Below are 21387 nucleotides of genomic sequence, written 5' to 3'. Positions count from 1 at the left end.
TAGGGTGGCTGAGGCACAAGAATCGCTTGAATCCGGGAGGCAGAGGTTGCAGTGAGCTGAGATCACGCCACTGCGCTCCAGCCTGAGTGACAAAGACCCTGTCTCAAAAAAAAAAAAAAAAAAAAAAAAAGACTTATGAAGCTGGAAGCTAGAATGCTGAGGACAGGTTCCTTGGAAGTGGGGGGTGTGTGGGGTCCTCCATAGGCCCCCTCTGCTGCCCACTCATCCACAGGGTCCTGGGGGAGTGGGCCAGGCTCCAGAGGCACACAGTACCAGAGGCGAGGGCTTTGACCCCTTCCCAGCAGACAGAGACGTCCCAGAACAAAGGCCACAGCCAGTGGATGCTGAGCCACACAGCCATGCAGCCATGGCCTGTGGTCTTGGTGGTTCCTGTCCCTTTCCAGGGCTCTGGGGAGACACTAGGCCTCAGGCCCTCATCCTCCAGGCAGAAATCATCCACCTTGCCAGTGAAGTTCTGGATTCCAAATTCTTCAGGCCCAGAGGCCAAAGTAATATACAGACATATGGTTTGGTCAGCATAGGACTTTGGTTTTAAATTCTGAATTAGTCTCCAGACTTCAGAGGGAAAGCGACTTCACAGAAAAATCAACCTCTGTTCTTGAATATTTGAATACCTGACCACCCTGGAAATCCTCATCCCCTCCTGTGATGACAGCTGGAGTCCCACTGGCCCCTTCCAAAGCAGCAGGTCCCCCACTCCCCTACACCACCCCCGGCATCCCAGACCATACCCCTCCCTTGCCCTGAGGCCTGACCCCAAGGGTAGCTAAATTTTCCACTCTGAACTGTCCAGAACCCCCCTCATTTCTGGATTGTCTGAGGCTCCTTCTCCCTATTTTACCAGCCCTCCTCTTCCCTTCCACCTTCAGCTATGGGAACCAGTTCCAATACACCAACAATCCTTAGCCAGTGTTCCACCTTGCCCCTTGGGGACATATAAGTTTCCTTGCAGAAAATCCCTCACCCAGGGCCAGAAGCCTGGCCCACCACATGCCGAGGGGTGGCAGCTCAGATCTGGGGGAGCCCTTAACCCTGCTGCTCCTCGAACCCTGCCCGAGGGTATGGGGGGCAGAGATCTAGGCTGAGGCTGAGAACCTGGTCAGTGTCTCACCCCCAGTCCTGACCTCAAGAAGGGGTCCCAGGGCAGAAACAGCAATCCTGTTCCCCAAGGACTCTGATCCCAGCATAAGGACTCACCCGGCCGACCACAGGTTTAGGAACAGGTAAGTCCCTAAGAGCCAGGATCTTGGGCTGAGTTCCCTGGATGCTCTGGGGTAGACGGTGCAGACAGGTTTGTAGGGGAGGGCTCTCGGCACATTCCCCTGCGAGGAGCTGAGGAGGGAAGGAGCGGGCAGAGAGAGAAACTGACAGCAGCACCTCTCAGCTGAGGCCTCAACCCATCCCATAGGTGCTCTGGTGCTGGGAGGGACCTTCAGGGCAGTCCCAAATGGAGACAAGGAGCTGGGCCTTTGTGATCCCACAGCAGCAGCAGTCTCTGGGGGTGGGATGGGGTGTGACTTTGGGCAAGGAGCTCCCTGGGGCCCAGGGCAGTTCCCATCCTGGGGCGCCCCTGGGAGCATCAGCAGCAGATATTCCCGGCAGCCCCCGCGCCTGGGCAGAGCAGCACCTTGGCCATCACCCAGGAGCCAGCAGAGAGGCGTCCTGGAGCACCCCACCTCACTGGAAGGAGGAGGGAGGTGCCTTCTTGGGCAAGACCACCCAGGAAGGGCCAGAGATGCAAGAGGAGAGTGCGATGAAGATTCAGTCACATCCCCGGCATTTATTGGCAACAGAACATTAATTCCGACTGTCATTAGAGTCCATTTCAATTTTGTAATAACATAAAAAAGTTAAGAGTCTAATTTATTCATACAAATCTTGTTAGCATCCAACTTCCACATAATGTAACATATTCCTTAAAAAGCTGACAAAGCAGGAGAAATTAAAAAACATAAAAGACATCCACAAGCTCTCAAGGCTACAGAGCCAAAGGTGAGTGAGAGGTCGGGGAGACCAGGGCAGTCCCAGAAAGGGCTGGAGGCTTCGAACAGGAATGGACAGACCTGAAGAGGTGGGCTGAGCCACCCAAAGGAACCACAGTTTTCACCACATCCCAGACTGAAACCATCCCCACAGGGTTGGCAAGAATTGCACGCCAGGTTCTGGACAGAAATATAGTTATAATTAAGCATTAATCAGGCTGTACTCTGGCCCAGTTCCTTGTGGCAGAAAGTCACGTGGTGCTAGATCCTACCCCATTGCCCCTATAGGTAGGATTTCTGACATTAGGGTCATAAAATGGTTTAAGAATTTATCTGCTTTGCCGGGCACAGTGGCTCACGCCTGTAATCCCAGCACTTTGCGAGGCCAAGGTGGGCGGATCACGAGGTCAGGAGTTCGAGATCAGCCTGGCCAGCATGGGGAAACCCTGTCTCTACTGAAAATACAAAAAAAAAAAAAAAAAATTAGCCAGGCATGGTGGTGCATGCCTGTAGTCCCAGCTACTTGGGAGGCTGAGGCCGGAGAAGCGCTTGAACCTGGGAGGTAGAGGTTGCAGTGAGCCGAGATTGCGCCACTGCACCCCAGCCTGGGCGACAGAGTGAGAATCCAACTCAAAAAAAAGAAAGAATTGATTTACTTCTCCATTGTCTCTATAGACAGGATCTCTGATTTTAGAACCATAAGGTTTTTGTTCACTTAAGATGTTGAAAATACCCCAAATTGCAGCGAACGGTTTGAGGACCCCCTACAGAGGATGGGGATCAGCCTGAGAACACAGCTTCTTCCTCTCCCGGTCCCAAGACTTCACCCTGCACTCTTCCACCCATCAACGATCTCCGTACTTCACCGACTCCAAAACTTACAAATCCTAACCCCACATTCCCCAGGGAGATAGATTTGAGGTTCCCTGCCATCTCCTCGTTCCATGACCTTACGATTAATCCTCTTTCTCTGCCGCAACCTGGCATCTTAGCACATTGACCTGCTGCGTGCATCAGACAATGGACCTGTTATGGTTACAAGGCTGCCTCGATGCTGAGGGGCTCCTCCTTGACACCTCTGGAGCCCCCACACCATCCCAGAGGCGTGCCCCTGCCCCTGGGCTCCAGACAGCACCCTAGCGCTTCCCTCAGCAAATTCATCCTCAAGCGCTGTAACTCCTCTTAATTACACGTCTGCGGTGTTTGCATTAGATAGCTGTCACCCTGTAATTTACCCGTACATGGGTTTTAATTGTACATTAATCTTTTCTACATGCCACTCCCCTGCTAGAATCTCGAACGGCAGCAGTTTGGGCCATTTTGTTTATTCCTCAGCCAAAAATAGCTGATGAATGTAATCGCATATTGTACCTCCTCCTTTTTTTTTTTTTGTCAGGATCACCTGCTGTGTGCTGGGGCTGGAGAGAGGCTCCTGTCACCTGCAAGTCACCTTTAAGCACAATATTTGACTGTTTCCTGGCTGACAGCAATTTTAGAAGAAAGGTCAGCAGCAACAAGACATCTTCTGATCGCCAGCCACGCGTTCTCTGGGAACCCCCCGCACCCCCACATCCACACTCTCTCCCTCAAGCTCTTGCCTGATGAATCAGGGAGCGCTCACTTGGGGAGCAATCTCACCAGGGGATGGAGGACAATGCGTGAACCTAAAAAATCCACCAGCCTGCAGGTTCCAAGGTCACTTGGAGAACCACGAAGGTGAACTATAAATTACAAAGCCCTGGCTGGCTGCCAGGGCCCCAGGAAGCTACATTTAGCGTATCATTCTCCCAGCAGCAGGATGAAGCCTTAACTCCCTTCCTGACGGAATTTGAATGGAATTGGTTACAGGAACATTGTGATTGAAATATCACCCATTGGCTTTTCATGACAACTCGGCGATAGATTGCAATTGCTACGGAGAGCCTGTGTGTGTGGAGGGGTGGCTGTTGTGCACTGCGGCCGGCCAAGGTGGCAATGAGGGAGTCCCATACAATATTTATGAAATCCAGATGAAGTCCTACACTGACAATGAGCTGATATCATAACACAGATTTCAAAAACGCCTTGACATTTGCCCGAGATCAAATTTCCCCTTGCGAAAACCCACGAGGCTTCGTGCTGACAGCGGTCTGCGCGCTTCGCCCCCACCTGCAACCTTCCTCGTTTAAGCTTGGGTAATTAACGCTGCCATGGGAGGAGGCCGGAGGGGCTGGCGCCGCAGATACAGTAGAATAACGCCACACAAGTCCACTTCTCCTTTGAGGAAAACATCAGCGGTGGTGTTCAGTGGTGAAAGACAGGAGTTTTGATAATTTTTATTGTTAAACACTTTCCCACCAGCAAAAACAAAGCTCGAGTGATCTCCTGAAATTGGTGAGGTTCTGACAGCATATTTGGATGGAGAGAGCTATGCAGGGAAGATCCATCACACAGTCGCCCAGGAAACAAACATGAGAGCAAGAAATCTATCTCCTTGGGGCCAAAGATCTCATTTGGGTGCAGCCTTTATTTCCTTTTAGGGCAGGCTTGGAGAATCTGTTAGGAAGGGGATGTTTGAGCCCTCCTGGAAGAGAGGGCATGCTGCTTCAGATCCTACACTTTGGGACCTTTCTTTTCTTTTTTTTTTCTTTTTTTTTTTTTTGTTAAGAGACAAGGTCTTGCTCAGGCTGGAGTCCAGTGGTGCTGTCATAGCTCACTGCAGCCTCGAACTTCTGGGCTCAAGTGATCCTCCTGCCTGGGCCTCCCAAAGTGCTGGGATTACAGGCATGAGCCACCCGGCCCTATGAAAGGTTCACTTTCAACTGGGTATGGTGGCTCACACCTGTAATCCCAGCTCTTTTGGAGGCCGAGGCTGGCGGATCATGAGATCAGGAGATCAAGACCATCCTGGCTAACAAGGTGAAACCCAGTCTCTACTAAAAATATAAAACATTAGCCAGGCGTGGCAGCGTGCGCCTGTAGTCCCAGCTGCTGGGGAGGCTGAGGCAGGAGAATGGCGTGAACCTGGGAGGTGGAGCTTGCAGTGAGCCAAGATCGCGCCACTGCACTCCATCCTGGGCAACAGAGTGAGACTCCGTCTCAAAAAAAAAAGAAAAGAGAAAAGAAAGTGAACCTTTCTTTAGGCATGTCACATCCCACCCATCTTAAATAGGGGCTGGGTAAAATGAGGCTGAAACCTACTGGTCTGCATTCCCAGACGGTTAAGACATTCTGGCCGGGCGCGGTGGCTCAAGCCTGTAATCCCAGCACTTTGGGAGGCCGAGACGGGCGGATCATGAGGTCAGGAGATCGAGACCATCCTGGCTAACACGGTGAAACCCCGTCTCTACTAAAAAATACAAAAAACTAGCCGGGCGAGGTGGCGGGCGCCTGTAGTCCCAGCTACTCGGGAGGCTGAGGCAGGAGAACGGGCGTGAACCCGGGAGGCGGAGCTTGCAGTGAGCTGAGATCTGGCCACTGCACTCCAGTCTGGGCAACAGAGCGGGACTCCGTCTCAAAAAAAAAAAAAAAAAAAAAAAAGACATTCTAAGTCATAGGACGAGATAGGAGGTCGGCAGAAAATACAGGTCATAAAGACCTTGCTGATAAAACAGTTTGCAGTAAAGAAGCCAGACAAAAGCCACCAAAACCAAGATGGTGATGAGAGTGACCTCTGGTCGTCCTCACAGCTACAATCCCACAAGCACTATGACAGTTTACAAATGCCATGACAACATCAGGAAGTTACTCTATATGGTCTAAAAAGGGGAGGCATGAATAATCCGCCCCCTGTTTTGCATATCATCAAGAAATAATCATAAAAATGGGCAACCATGTCTATGGAGTGGCTGTTCTTTATTCCTTTACTTTCTTTGTGGTTTTTTTTTTTTTTTTTTTTTGAGACTGAGTTTCACTCTTGTTGCCCAGGCTGGAGTGCAAAGGCACGATCTCGGCTCACTGCAACCTTTGCCTCCCCAGTTCAAGCGATTCTTCTGCCTCAGCCTCCTGAGTAGCTGGGATTATAGGCACCAGCCACCATGCCCGGCTAATTTTTGTATTTTCAGTAGAGATGTGGTTTCACCATGTTAGCCAGGCTCGTCTCAAACTCCTGAGCTCAGGTGATCCACCCACCTTGGCCTCCCAAAGTGCTGGGATTACAGGCATGAGCCACTGCGCCCAGACTACTTTCTTAATAAACTTGCTTTCACTTTACTGTACCTCCTAGTCCGAATTCTTCCTTGTGCGAGATCCAAGAACCCTCTCTTGGGGTCTGGATCGGGGGCCCTTTCCTGTAACACTTCTGCCTCTAAATGTGGCTTCTGGAGACAAAGACTCACTCACTCACACACATACCAGGACCCAGAGTGGTGAGACGTGAAATACCGCACAGGACCCAAGCCTGAAGCCGCCAGATTGTTTACGAGTCAAGGCAAGGGCGATTTAGGTGGTTTTTGATAAACACTTCATATTCCACATCCTAAGAGAAGCAGAATACTTGTCAAGCATGCATCTTTATGAGCTGTCTGCCTATAAACCTTGCGCGAGAGGTCCGTGCTTAATGTTGGTTTGGCAGTAAATTGGCGCGATGCACAGGTCTGCTGCATCAAATTAGCATCGACCCGTAAAACGTTACTGAATGATTCCTCAAATCTGCCAAGTCTTCAAATCAATTTTGGAGAAAGCATCAAGAGGTTTTTTTTTTTTTTTTTAACTTTGATAAACCTTTCATATTAGTTATCACAGAAAAGCGTAAACCTCTCTAATCTGTCTTCCCACCAAAAAAAAAAAAAAGGTGTTGTTTTTCCCAAACTGCTTTTAGCTCTTCCGTCTTTGCGTGCCCGCCTCCACATCGCGTAAACAATTTGTGTGCCATGGATTCATTTCTGCCCTATTTTAAAACAAATAGTAGTTGGTTCACGCTGTCCATGCCCCGTGGTCCCAAAGCTTGGTGAGAATTTCCCCTGTACCAGGATAAAAAGTTCTCACCCCTGGCCTTTGAGATAAGCAATCCCCAGCTCACCTCCTCCAAGAAGCCCTCCATAGCTCTCCAATGAACCTTGACCATCGCCTTATGCCCTCATGTGTTGGGTCAACTGGACCACGATATCTCCCAGGGACTAAGCCCACATTTTTTCCACTGCTGGCCCTCAGGGACAGAGCTCGCGTTTAGTGGTCCGTGAGGTGTTGTCACCCCCCGCCCACTCATCTTTGAGGCCTAGCCTGGGCCTCCCTCCTCTGTGGAGGAGATGCCATCATAACTCACTGCAGCCTCCAACTTCTGGGCTCAAGAGATCCTCCTGCCTGGGCCTCCCGAAGAGCTGGCATTACAGGAGTAATCCCAGCCAGAATCCTTTGCCCTCCCTCCCCACTGGCTAAGTCAGGGTTGTGTATATGAAACTGCCTCCCTCCTCTGGGGGCAATGACTGGGTCTCAAAACCACCCAAAGGGTCTGACCCAGAGGTCTCCTCCCCCAGACCATCCTGCTTTCCCAGTAGCTCTGCTAGACTTGAGGAGGGAGGGGCAAGCCACACCCAAAGAAAGGAGGCTTCACCATGGTCTTCATGAAAACATCGAGGGGCAGGAGTGGAGCAGCTGATGACAGGCATGGCCCTTCTGCCTTAGTTTGACCAAGGGCACATCATCTATGAAAAGATGGTGTTGGAAAAGCTCAGGAGGCCGCATGGTGCAGGGATGGAGTGCTGTTCTTTTAGGGGGATCAGGGGGCTCCTAGGCTTCTCCAGAGTGTCCCAGTAACAGATGCGTTATCGGGGAGGAGGTTGCCCAAGGATGCCCTCAAATGGCCAGTGCCTAGAGGACTGGGGGTGAGCAAGGCCACTGCAGCTCTGTCAGAAGTTGGCTTTGGAGAAGGACACGGGACACCCCCCAGGGAGCGAGAAACCAACTTCCAGAGCCCTCACCACGGCAGCCCAGTTGACTAACGAGTCCCCGCCAAGTCAGCTGGGGTGGGAGAGGATGGAGACACCGATGGGAAACACTTCACCCCAGCAGGCCTGGGCCTTGTGCAGGACTATTCTGGGCATGTGACAGAGCCGTGGCCACGACAGACCGGGCAGTATCCATGCTTTTTTTTTTTTTTTTTTTTTTTTCATCTCAAGAAAAAAAAAAAAAACAGCCCTAAAGGGATGAATTGGTCAAGAGCTGTCTGATGAGTCTGAGGCTGGGTCAGAGCCCAGCATCTGCATCTCTGACCAGCAACCCACGTGATTCTGGGGCAAGTGGCCAGTTCCCCAGACTCATCCAGAGAAGTTCCTGTCTACTCCACCCCTTGGCTTCCAGCCTGGGAGATTCAAACCCGCCCAGCAGAAGAAACGAGAAGCACCGCCAGACGTTTCCACAATGTGGGGATGGAAGTGAGTTCTACAATTTGGGGAGGAAAGGAAATTTTCAAATTTGTTGAATAATGTTTCCAGGTCTAAAATATCCTCGGTAAAAAAATAAACTGCATTCGTCATCTGAGAAATAAAATTAAAACTACGGTGTGATACCTCTGCATACACATAGAATGGCTAAAATGGGAAAGACCCACAACGCCAAGTGTTGGACAGGACGTGGAGTGGGAGAGTTACGTATGGAACACTCATGCATAACTGGTGAGGAGGTGGAAACATCAGTACGACCCCTTTAGAAAACAGTCCAGCGTGGAGCCAGGAGTGGTGGCTCACGCCTGTAATCCCAGAACTTTGGGAGGCCAAGGTGGGAGGATCGCTTAAGCCCAGGAGTTCGAGACCAGCCTGGGCAACACGGGGAAACCCTGTCTCTACAAAAAATACCAAGAAAAAAAAAAAAGCTAGGAGTGGTGGTGGTACACACCTGTGGTCCCAGTTACTTGGGAGGCTGAAGCAGGAGGACCACCTGAATGTGGGAGGTCGAGGTTGCAGTGAGCCATGATCACGTCACTGCCCTCCAGCCTGGGCGACAGAGTGAGACCTTGTCTTAAAACACACACACACACACACACACACACACACACACACACACACACACACGAAAAAGAAAACTGTTTGACAGTACCTGTACCCTGGGGTCCAGCAATTCTCTTCTAAGTACATCAGGAATGTGCAGGAACTGGACATGGTGACACACACCTGTAAGCCCAACACTTTGGGAGGCCAAGGCAGGAGGATCACTTGATCTCAGGAGTTCAGAACCAGCCTGGGCAACAAAGTGAGACCCCCATCTCTACAAAAAATAAAAATAAAAAATTAGCCAGGCGTGGTGGTGCACACCTGTGGTCCCAGCTACTTGGGAGGCCGAGGCGGGAGGCTGGCTTGAGCCCAGGAGTTCAAGGCTGCAGTGAGCTGTGATTGCACCCCTGAGCTCCAAACTAGATGACAGAGCAAGACCTTGTCTCTAAAAAAGGAAAAAATGTGTACGTATCACCAAGAGACACAAGAATATCCATAGCAATGCTGTCCATAAAAGCCAAAAACTCTAACCCAAATGCCAATCAACAAGAGACTGGATAAATAAATTAGGGTCTATCCACACAATGGAATCCTGTACAAAGAGGAAGGAACAAATAACAACTCAAAACAATGTGGATGAATCTCAGAAACCAGATGCTGACCCAAACACGGGAGCATACATACTGCATGATTCCATTTCTATTAAGTTTAAAAACAAGGGGCCGGGTGCAGTGGCTCATGCCTGTAATCCCAGCACTTTGGGAGACCAAGACAGGTGGATCACCTGAGGTCAGGAGTTCAAGACCAGCCTGGCCAACACAGTGAAACCCCGTGTCTACTAAAAATACAAAAATTAGCAGGGTGTGGTGGTGCATGCCTGTAGTCCCAGCTACTCGGGAGGCTGAGGCAGGAGAATCACTTTAACCCAGGAGGCAGAGGTTGCAGTGAGCCGAGATTACGCCACTACACTTCAGCCTAGGCGACACAGTGAGACTCTATCTCAAAACACACACACACACACACACACACACACACAGACACACACACACACACGGAAAACCAATCCATGTTGTTAGAAGTAAGGGGAGCAGTTTTCTGTAGTTGAGGGGAATGACTGGAAGAGGTCATGGGGCGGTTTGGGGTCCTGGTCATGTTCTGATCCCTGCTCCAGTGCTGCGTACACAGCACGCTCTGTTTGCAGGCATTCACTGCATTGTATACGTAGGATCTGTTCGCTTTTCTGTGTGCGTACTACACTTGGAATAAAAGGCTTAAGTATGTACAATGGTGCATGCAGGACAAGAAGAAGACATGATTAGCAAACTGCTTAGAAAAAAACAGAATTTGGCTGAGTGCGGCAGCTCATGCCTGTAATCCCAGCACTTTGGGAGGCTGAAGCGGGTGGATGGCTTGAGCTCAGGAGTCCAAGACTAGACTAGGCAACATGACAAAACCCTTTCTCTACTAAAAATACAAAAAAAAAAAAAAATAGCCGGGCATGGTGATGGGAGCTTGTGGTTCCAGCCACTCGGGAGGCTGAGGTGGGAGGATTACTTGAGCCCGGGAGATGGAGGTTGCTGTGAGCTGAGATCGCACCACTGCACTCCAGCCTGGGTGACAGAGGGAGATCCTGTCTGGGGGGGGAAAAAAGGGAGAGAGAGAGAAAGACAAGAAAAGAAAAGGCAGAACTTGAGGGGACACTGGCCAGTGGGGCTACCTGCCCCCTAAGCCTCTGTCACATCACCAGGCAAGGCCCTTGACCAGTGTGCTTCCTGACACCCAAGATAAAACAGGACTGAGTGAGCAGACACTGTGAATAATAGTAATAATAGCAGTAGCAGCTGCCACTGATTGTGAGCTGTTAGGCACAACAGCTCTAGCAGGTGGATTCTCTTGTTAACCCCGTTTCATGGATGAGGAAACTGAGTCCCTAGCCCACACAGTGACCGAGCTAGGACTGAACCCAGGCGGTCTGACTCCAGGTCCCGGTTTCAGCCGCAACCTAGAGGTGGCTGCCTGGGGTGGAGGGCGGGCGGGGAGTGGTTGCCATGGCTGTGGGCTGACACATTAACTTGTGGAAGAGGGAATCAAGAAGAGTGAAATAATAGGCATAGATTGCGCTTTCACAGGGATGAATGGTCATGAAATTAAATTTGCAGATGAGGCCAAACCTCATGAGGCCCCAAATCTAAGCAGGAAACAGCAAGATGGCCCCAACCAGGAGAAATGCAATTTACCATGCACACCAAGGCGGTAATCCTCGCTAAATGACTTTTGTGAGAAAGAGGCGTGTGAGTGGCTGTCGCGAGGGATGGCGAGGTAGCGATGACCACTGACGGCAGATAGTCTCTGCACCAGCAGCAGGCCCGGCCCCAGGCACAGCAACAGGGAGGGGACATCCAAGGTGCGATCCCGGTGCCACTCCCAGCCCATGTCAACCTCTGCCAAGGAGATTCAGACAGACACATGAAAGCTGAGTCCTTGGAAGTCAGAATCAAATCAGACCCAGATGTCTATAGGAGGAGTAAGGAAGAGTAGTCCTGGGAGAAAGAATCACATACAAAAAAGGGAAGATGTCAGAAGGAACCAAGAGCACTGGCCTCAGCAAGCCAGAGAGACGCTGGCCGCATCACCCCCCGGCTCAACCTGTGCGGGCAGATTGCCGAATCACACGCTGAGCCCAACCAGCGTAGACAGTGCCGGCTTTGTGCACTGGCTCAATCAGTGTAGACGGCCGGCCCACATCACATACTGATTCCAACCAGCGTAGACAAACTGCATTGCACACTGGGCTCAACCACCCCAACTCTGGGAGACAGAGCCTGATGGACCTGGCCAACATCTGAGAGGAAGCCTAGACCTAGGCTGAGCTCGGCCACAGGAAAAGCCACTGAATCTAGAGACTTTGAGAGCTCTGAACCTTGTGCAAAGACCCCACAGAGAGAGGGGCAAGCACAGACTCCATGGAAGGTTCTAGTGCTCATGCCCTAGACTTAACCAAGTGTAGACAGACTGCCTGCCCCACACACTGGCTTAGCCAGTGTAGACAGACCATGTGCTGGCTCTGTCCGTGTAGACAGCCTGCCTGCCCCACCAGTGTAGACAGACTGCCTGCCCTATGCACTGGCCCTTGACCAGGCAAGTAATAATAGTAATAATAGTATTATTACTCTTGTACAGTGTACACAGACTGCCTGACCCATGCGCTGGCCCTGCCAGTGTAGACAGACTGCCTGCCCCATGCACTGGCCCCACCAGTGTAGACAGACTGCCTGCACCACACACTGGCCCTGCCAGTGTAGACAGACTGCCTTCCCCACGCACTGGCTATGCTAATGTAGACAGACTGCGCAATTTAATGCACTCCACCGGCCCACAAGCAATCGCTGAGTACCTTCTCCATGCCGAGCTCCTCCTGGCCAACACAGCCAGAAAGAGCAGCATCTGCACCAACACTGTGACCTGCTTGTGTTTGCTCAACTTCCCCAGGGCCAGGTGTGCGAGGCTCTGCAAATGGCAGGTCAGGGTCGGTGTTTGCTGGGTGCCCGAATGCGGCACAGGAAGCAAAGCTCCTGCAGCTCAAGGCTGGAGGAGGGTCTCAATGCTGCAAGCCTGGGCTGATGATTCTTGTCCCAAGAGATGAGTCAGCCCCCAAAAGAGGCAGCCTCGAAGGTGGGGACGACTTCTCTGCCAAGCACAAGTCAGTCTGTGCCCAGGCTAGAGGCTGCTGGCAGGGGGGCTCTCCTGTGTCAGCTTCCCACTGATAAGCATCTGGGCATGTCCAGGGGTCCATGGTGGTGAAGGCAGCAGACAGAATGGAGTGGCCAGGCCAGCCCCAGAAGTCTCATCTGGAGAGGCCGCCCTCTGAGCAAGGAATCAGCCCTGGGAGGGTGCCTAGGGGACCAAGGAGTAATGTGTAGCTCCTAGCATCCTCTACTTGGCTCTCTTCCCTCCTGTCCCCGAGTCTGGCCCAGCCAGGAGGAGCTGGCTTAGGCCCAGGCAGCGAGGACAAGGTGACAGCGACCTGGGCTGTTGCCTGCAGCTCGGCGGCCACTCAGCTCAGGGCCTGCAGCCAGCAGTGTGGGCACAACGGGAAACGGGGTGACTCACAGACCTGCTTCCCTGCTCCCCAGCTCTGGAGAACAGAGCCTGGTAGATCGGGCCGATGTCTGCAGAGAACCCAGGGCCCGAGTTGCGCTGCAGACAGCCACAGGAAATTCACCAACATCAGAGGGCACTGTGGAGCTCCCAGCCTTGGGCAGAGCCCCTCGCCGAGGGTGCAGCAGGTAGAGACTGGCTCCCTTGAGGAGGAGGAAAAGGAAAGAGGGCTGCAAGCAAGAAAAAGGTGTAAGAGAGGATTCTTTCTGGGGCAGGTGCCAGCCAACTGCCGAGTTACATCAAGCAGGCGGCAGGTGAAGGACCTCTGGGGGTCCAGGAAGCTAAGTGGATGAAACACACATGGAGACCACCATTGGCCAGCACTCAGCTCCAGAGGAAAGTGAGCATCTGAGCCACAGTGGGTGGTCAGCTCCATTCCCCCAGTGAAGGCCCATCCTCAATGAGTCTGGAGGCAAAAGTTGGGCCAGGACCATGGGTATGGACGTCGAGCAGCTTGTCCCCACCATGGAGTCATGGGCACTGGGCTGTCACTTGCCAAGTGCCTTGGACGTGCTAAGGCTGAATGGTGAGCAGACAGGAGAGGAAGGCAGTGGAAGAACCAAGGTCTCAGAGCACAGTGGGGCCACACAACCAGCAGCCTGGCCACCCAGTCCTAGGAGGATGTAACCCAGCCAGAGTGGACAGGCGCTTAGCACTCCAGGGGGTGGCGCTGTCTCAGGGAGTAGACAACTCCCAACAGTGTCCCACGGGTAACCATCCTGACCACTCCTTACCACGTCCCCTCCCACACCTAATTCAGCTGGGTACCAGTTTAGACAGAATGACCTGCAGAATGCACTGGTTCGACCAGTGTAGACAGATGGCGTGAATGGTGTGCTGAGAGCCCCCAGTATAAACAAATGGTCTGCATCATGAACTAGGGGCTCAACCAATGTTAGAGTGCCTGCTTTGTGCACTAGCTCAACCAATATAGACACACCGCCTACATTGCACGCTAGTTTCAACCAGCGTAGACGCGCTGCCTACATCACACACTGGTTTCAACCACTGTAGATGCACTGCCTATATCACACACTGGTTTCAACCAGTGTAGACAGACTCCAATGCACATTAGGCTCAACCACCCCAGCTCCGGGAGACAGAGCCTGATGGACCAGACCAATGTCTGAGGGGAAGCCCATTCACTCCTATTTAAGGCCACAGTGGTCTTTCTTTCTCCAAGATTCCTGCAGCTCCGTCCTCGCTGGCCTTCCTACTCCGCAGCAGTTCATAGAATAAAGTCCCAAGTCCCCCCCTGGTTGTGAAGACCCTACACAGATGGGTCTCCAGCCACGTCACCTGCTCCTTCACTCTGCTGGCCACATGGGCCTTCCCACAGCTCCGGTGCTCCTCATGCCCTCTCACACATTCCCTCCACAGGGAAGCCCTGTGCATGCTCTTGTCTGTGCCTGCCTGGCATGCTGGACTCTCTCTCTCCCTCCCTTCCTCCCACACTCCCTTCCAACCCTACTTAGTTCCCACTCCTCCTTCAGACGTCAGCTGAAGGGCCACCTCCTCCGAGAAGTCCTCCTGACCTCTCAGTGCAGGTCAGATTCTCTTTGGTAGGTCTCATAGCACTTGGGTGTTTATTTCCTTATATTCTTTATATCCTTGTCACAGCCTAGAATCACATATTAGTCATTCTTTTTATTAATGTCTTTGTCTGGCAGAAAATGAATTAGTGAATGAGGAATAAATGAGGACGGTCTCCATTCCACCATCTATAAACTCACAAGGGCAGGGACCACCCTCCGCTTTGCTCACCTCATGTTCCCAGGGCCTGGTACCATGTAAGACACCTTATACCTGCTCCATAAACATTCAGGGACAGGGTGAGGGACAGGGACAACGGGCCTGGCACCAGGATTGTGGGACTGAGAATCATTTGGTTCCAGGTTTCAATGTTGATGATTCTAATTTAGTTCAAATAAATGTCACTCACCAGGGCCAACACTGGCCATGGCTTGGCAAGGAAAGGGCATCTTGCCCTCGGTCACCAGCACCGAGAAATACTGATTTCCCAGAAATGTATGGTGTTCTATGTGGGGAGTGCGGATGTGAGACCCAGGCCACCAACCTGGGAGGACAGCTATGTCTGCCGCCCCCAGCCCCAGGCCTGCATACGGACTGTCTTAGTCCATTTCTGTTGCTGTAAAGGAATCCCTAAGGCTGGGTAATATATAAAGAAAAAGGGTCAGGCACGCTGGCTCACACCTATGATCCCAGTACTTTGGGAGCCCGAGATGGGCAGATCACTTGAGGTCAGGAGCTCGAGACCAGCCAGGCCAAAATGGTGAAACCCCGTCTCCACTAAAAATACAAAAAAAAGAAAAAAAAAAAAATTAACTAGGCGTGGTGGTGCACGCCTGTAATCCTAGCTACTTGGGAGGCTGAGGTGGGAGGATTGCTTGAACCTGGGAGGCAGAGGTTGCAGTGAGCCGAGACCACGCCACTGCACACTCCAGCCTGGGTAACAGAGTGAGACTCTGTCCGCCCCCCAACCACCAAGAAAAAAAAAAGGACAGGTGTGCTGACTCACACCTGTAATCCCAGCACTTTAGGAGACTGAGGCGGAAGGATTGCTTGAGGTAAGAAGTTCAAGATAAGCTTGGACAACACAGGGAGACCCCATCTCTACACAAAAATGTTAAAAATTAACGGACATGGCGGTGTGCATCTGTAGTCCCAGCTACTCAAGAGGCTGAGGCAGGAGGATTGTTCGAGCCTGGAAGTTCAAGTCTGCAGTGAGTTATGATAGCACCACTGTACTCCAGCGTGGGCAATAGAGCGAGACTCTGTCTCTAAAAAGAAAAAAAAAAGAGGCTTATTTGGCTCACAATTCTGCAGGTTGTACAAGAAGCATGGCACCCGCATTTGCATCTGGTGAGGGACTCATGCCCTTCCACTTAAAATGGAAGGGAAAGAGAAGCCGGTGTATGCAGAGATCACAGAGGTGGGGGTTAGGTGCTAGGCTCTTTTTAACAACCAGCTCTTGTGGGAACTAATAGAGCAAGAACTCACTTCCTGCCTCTCAATAGCATTAATCTATTCATACAGGGTCTGGCCTCATGACCCACCTCCCACTAGGCCTCACCTCTAACACTGGGGGTCACATTTCAAGGTAAGATTCACAGGGGATCAACATCCAAACTATTGCACAGATACTCTCTGACTTCCTGAAAGGTGGCTTTGGCAATGGGCCCAGGGCTGCTTCTTGGTGTCAAGCCACCTACACAGAGGCTTCCCCAGTCTCTCCGTGGCCGAGGCTGCATTGCTGAGTTTCTAAGGGCCCAGGAACGAATCCAGTCCGTGCAGGCTAGAACGCCACATCACAAATGACAGGTAGTTTTGTACAGGGTAAAAGTCACAACTTTTTCCATGACCAATGTGTAAGCCTCATGACCTGCCACGCTGATTTACTGACCACAGGGTCACACATCCTCCAGCTGATAAGAAATGAGATGGCGTCTGCCGCATCCTCTGGCACCTGAGCTAATGCAGCTCGGTCCCCGGTTTGTCTGGGTCCATGGGTTTCCTCCGGAGGGAACACAGCCGCTCTGGAGTCAGATGAGCCCTGAATGTGGCGCCAAAGACAGCACCAAACAGCCTACTGTCACCATGCTGTCACCATGCAGACTGCTCATGCCCAGCCAACTTTCTGAGGTTGCAGGACACTGATGCCATATCTACATCCAGGCACCAACCTCAATTTAAAAAAAAAATTTTTTTTTTTTTTTGAGACAGTCTCGCTCTGTCGCCTAGGCTGGAGTGCAGGGTCATGATCTCGGCTCACTGCCACCTCTGCCTCCCGGGTCCAAGTGATTCTCCTGCCTCAGCCTCCCGAGTAGCTGAGATTACAGGTGTATAATCCCGCCACCACGCCTGGCTAATTTTTTTCTTTTTAGTAGAGACTGGGTTTCACCATGTAGGTCAGGCTGGTCTCAAACTACTGACCTCAAGTGATCTGCCCACCTTGGCCTCCCAAAGTGCTGGGATTACAGGCATGAGCCACCGTGCCTGGCCAATTTTTTTAAAAAACTTATTTACTTATTTATTTAATTTTTTGCTGTGCCACTGCTGGGTCACATTGATCTCCTTGGGCCAGCACTATATAAATCTCCTGTTTTATAACTCATCACTTTCTGGTTAGCTAAAAGGCTGGCCACTCATTCCACGTGGTGTTTATCAGCTCTAATTGCCACGGCTGCTCATTAAAGAGCAGCCGTGCTGGGTGCGGTGGCTCACACCTGTAATCCCAACACTCTGGGAGGCCAAGGTGGGTGAATCACGAGGTCAGGAGATCGAGACCATCCTGGCCAACATGGTGAAACCCCATCTCTACTAAAACGCAAAATTAGCCGGGCGTGGTGGCGCATGCCTGTAGTCCCAGCTACTCAGGAGGCTGAGGCAGGAGAATCACTTGAACCCAGGAGGCAGAGGTTGCAGTGAACCAAGATCGCACTATTGCACTCCAGCCTCGGCAACAAGAGCGAAACTTTATCTCAAAAAAAAAAAAAAAAATAGAGCTGCCATAATCCTATGTCCTCTTTCCTGCTCACAGGTTCCCCACTGCCCCACGTTTCTCCAATGTGGCCGCCACGCACCAGTAAATTGGGGAGGTGAGGTTTTTCCAAGCTGCAAAGCAGCAGATGTGGCTAAGACAGGGATCTCAGACTCCAGGCCAGGCAGCAGGCAGGAGATGGGGATGTCTGCCAGGGACATCAGCTCGGGCCACACCTTCCCCATCATCCCCTACAAGCACAGCCACACTCACTGAAAATTTCTCGAGCTGGATGCATCAGCAATGATCAAAGCTCCCCTTCCTCTCTTCCATCAGCAAAACCACAAAAAGCCTATCAGGCCGCCTCTGGCAGGAACTCGGAGCTTAGAGCAGGGGAGCAGCCTGCGCGAGGTTTCCAATCAGGCAAATCTGACTCTCCCCCTTTTAAGAGAATTGAAGGTGAATTCTGAGACGAGCCCACCAGGCACACTTTCTCAACAACCATACGGCAAAAAAGTAGTTTCTGAACTTTCACAGACTTATTAGCTTACATAAACAGAGATTTGAATAAATGTTTAAAAAATGAAATTCCCTGGATACCCTGTAATCAGTAAATGTTCATTATGGAAACACAGCAAATATGCATGAAATTTCCCAAGTGATATTCTGGCTACAAGATTAAAAAGGCATCTCTAACAGCAGGCTGAGTTACAAAGCATCCTCTGTCGTCAGTTACAGTCCAAGGGGGACGTCGTTCTGCCAAGCCCAGGAGGTCAGACGAGCCTGCTCTCCTCTCCCAACTGGAGCCAAGGAAAATCAAAAGATGCTCATTTTGCCTGCTCAGGCAATTTATAAATGAGCCCCCACGCTGCCTGACTGATGCCTCTCGATAAATAATTAATCCTTGACCTTGCTTTAAGAAAGCCTTGACTTTTTAATTTGGGGTCTTTTTAAAAATCAATACCCGGGAAACATAATTCACTCTTGCTGAGTCTGATTCCAGGTTAATAAATAAATAAGTAAATAAATAAGCTGCACTGTTTGTGTGGTCCCAGGGCGACTGGGCTAGGCGATGGGTCAGGTTCCGGCTTTGAGGTTTTCTGTGTTCAAATGCTAATGGATAATTGATCAGCCAATCCCCCTGGAACCAACATTCAGACCCTCAAGAGGTCCCTCTCTTCAGGATTCCAATGTTATTCCTCCCGTGGGTCACTTCACAGAGGCCAGTCTGCTGAAGGCTCCTGAATGAACTTCCACGATGCCTTCTGTGCTTGGGGTGTCCTGATTAAAATTAAAAGAGGATCTCCTGCTGGGATGCGTGTCCTTCCTGTGGCCTGTCTGCCTTGCCTTTGGGACAGGGGCACAGGGTGGGCAGGAAAGGTCATGGCAGCTGGAAAATGTTAAGGGCTCTGCCACACCTGCTCCAGCGGTTGCCCTGTCCTAGGGCAGGACTTAGGAAAAGACTTCCCCACAGATAGGCAAGGGTCAAGGTGAACTTAGAAGAGAAAGGTTACCCAGGAAAGTGGGCTTCATATTGTAGCTCCTGAGCCCCTTTGTGGGGGAGGGGAAAAAGGGGGTTGATCTGCCTCTTACCTCTCTGTCCCCCGCCCCGCTCCACCATCCACTCCAGAGCAGCTACTACCTCCCTGCACCCAACGCCTCTCCCACGTGCTCTGCTGCTGCGCCAGATAGCGCCAAGCAGATGGAGAGGGGCCGGGACGCCCGTTCCCCTTAACGGAGCTGATCACGGCTCAGGAGCCAGCGGGGGTGGCCCAGGGACGCAGAGTCCTCTGGGACGCCTGAGACCACTGCGGGACAGAGAGCCCCAGGATCGGCGCCTACTTCTCGGGTAAAACAACCAGCCGGGCAGCAGCGCCCACAGCCGAGGGCGCCGCAGTCTCTTCAACTCCGGGTCGGGGTCGCGGGCCTGGAGACAAGACGTACGCGAAAGTTAGGGCGGCGGGAGTCCCGCACCGGAGAAGGAATCCGGGTCACCTCAGACCCAAGCCCCAGCATCGGCACTGCCAAAACCCGCGATCGCCCTCCTGGCCCGGCCGGCCTACAGCGAGGCCAGAGCGGGTCTGCAGAGGCGGCAGCCGGTAGCCGGAGTTACAGCCACCGCCAGACCTCGGCTTGGTCCAGAAGCCAAACGGATCCTTTCCCCGCCCCCTGGAGCCGCCCGAGGCTCCGACTCCCGCACTCCCGACACACGCACGCACACACCTTCACACCATCGCTGACGCACGCACACTCGCCTCCAGCACTCACAGGCCGGTGCCCTGGAGAGTAGCGGGGTGGGGACGCGCGCGACGGAGCCGCTTGGTAGGAAGCCAAGGCCACTTAAACTTCCCCCATAGTCCCTGCCCGCCGCAACCCGTCCCGAGTCCCGGCCCCGAGCGCGCGAGGAAGCCCCAGCGCCCCGAGCGCTCCTGCCTGGCCCTCGGCGCTCGCTGCTCCACGCCCGACGCCGCCTCCTCGCGCGCAGCACCCAGGGCCGGGAGGAGGACCGGGGGTCCGCAGGGACCAAGAAGGCCCGAGGGACGGCAGTTCACAGAAGCGCGACAGTGAGTGGGATCCAAGGAGCGAAAGTCTAATTAAAGTTGCCGCTACCCGGGCCGGTCCCCAAAGTGCAACCAGACCCGAGCCCCGCGCGCCCCACCTCCGCCCGCAGCTTCGGACTCCCATCCGCGTGCGGTGGCGGGGATGGCGCGCGGTGCAGTCCGGGGCCCGCTCGGGACCCCTCTGGGAGTCCCTGCAGGCCAGGAGCCTGCGCAGGGCGGGAACAGGGGTGGGGCAAGGGCGCAGCCACTTACCTGGCGCAGCGAACGCTCCCGAGGCCGCGGGCGCCTCCAGTCCGGGCGCGGTTCTCCGCGGTGGATCCTCCGCTCGGGGCGCGCAGGCGGCGGAGAGGACCTCCGCCCCAGCTCGGGCCCGGTGTCTCCTCCCGCTCCGAGCGGAACCCGGTGCGATTTGTGGGCGAGAAGCGTGGGGCCGGCGGCCGGAACGGGCGGGTAGCGAGAGGGCGCGGTGCGGCGTTCCTCTTCGGCCCCCGGCGCGTTCGGTCCCCCACCTCCCGCCGCCGCCGCCGCCGTCGCCGCCTCGTCCTCTCTTCTCCCCGCAGCACTGCCGGATCCGGCTTGCGCGCCGGGAAGGCTCCCAGCGAAGTGCGAGCGAAGCCTCCGGCGAGGCTGGAAATAGCGCCGCGCCCGCCCGGCGCCCCGCCCCCGGCCCGTGCCCCGCCCCGCCGTGGTGGCGGCTACGGCGGTGGCCGGGCCGGGCGGTGATCGCTCCCGCGATGCGCTCGGCCCTCCCGGGGGCTCGCGGGCGCCGCGCCCACGCGCGCTCTGCGGCTCCCGCGGCCCCGCTGGCCGCGCGCTCAGAAGGAGTCGCTGCTGGGCGCGGTCCGGCGGCCGCGGGGGTGGGAGCGGTCGGGGCGGTCTCCCCGCGGGGGTGGGGGCTGAGCCGGTCTCCTGGTCCAGAAGAGCCGGACTCCGGCCTGACGCTAGGCTCCAGACCGCGGCCAGTGCTGCCACTGCCTCGGTGGGTCGCACGCGGCGCCAACCCGGGAAAAGGACCAGGCGTCACCGGGGCGGGCCTTGACCACAGCGGGGCAGGGGTGCGCGCCCAGGACCCAACGCTGCGGGGGCGCAGGGCCGGCGAAAGGCAGAAGATTGATCCTGAGGAAGATTCTGGGAGATCCCTGGGCTTCAGCTAGCGTGGAACTCGATCAAGGCCGCGGGCTGCCTCAGGCCCGGGTGTCCGCATCCATCCCCAAATCCCTGGGGCTCTAGATTCTGCTGGAAGTGCCCTGTGATCCAGG

General features: G+C 53.6%; 1 protein-coding gene across 2 annotated transcripts in view; it reads right to left on the bottom strand.

Annotated features, from left to right (window-relative positions):
- Positions 1-20928, bottom strand: part of CHST8 (carbohydrate sulfotransferase 8) — a 152873-nt gene extending 131945 nt beyond the window's left edge. The window contains exon 1 of one of the 2 annotated variants that reach the window (XM_028838814.2): positions 20381-20928. The gene's annotated coding sequence lies outside the window, so the exon portion shown is untranslated. The remainder of the gene's footprint in view (positions 1-20380) is intronic. The other variant, XM_077982065.1, reaches the window with a different exon arrangement.
- Positions 20929-21387: the final 459 nt, after the last annotated feature.

This window comes from Macaca mulatta, chromosome 19, assembly GCF_049350105.2.
Source record: "Macaca mulatta isolate MMU2019108-1 chromosome 19, T2T-MMU8v2.0, whole genome shotgun sequence".
Lineage (NCBI taxonomy): Eukaryota > Metazoa > Chordata > Mammalia > Primates > Cercopithecidae > Macaca > Macaca mulatta.
This window is presented reverse-complemented; position numbering and strand designations above follow the sequence as displayed.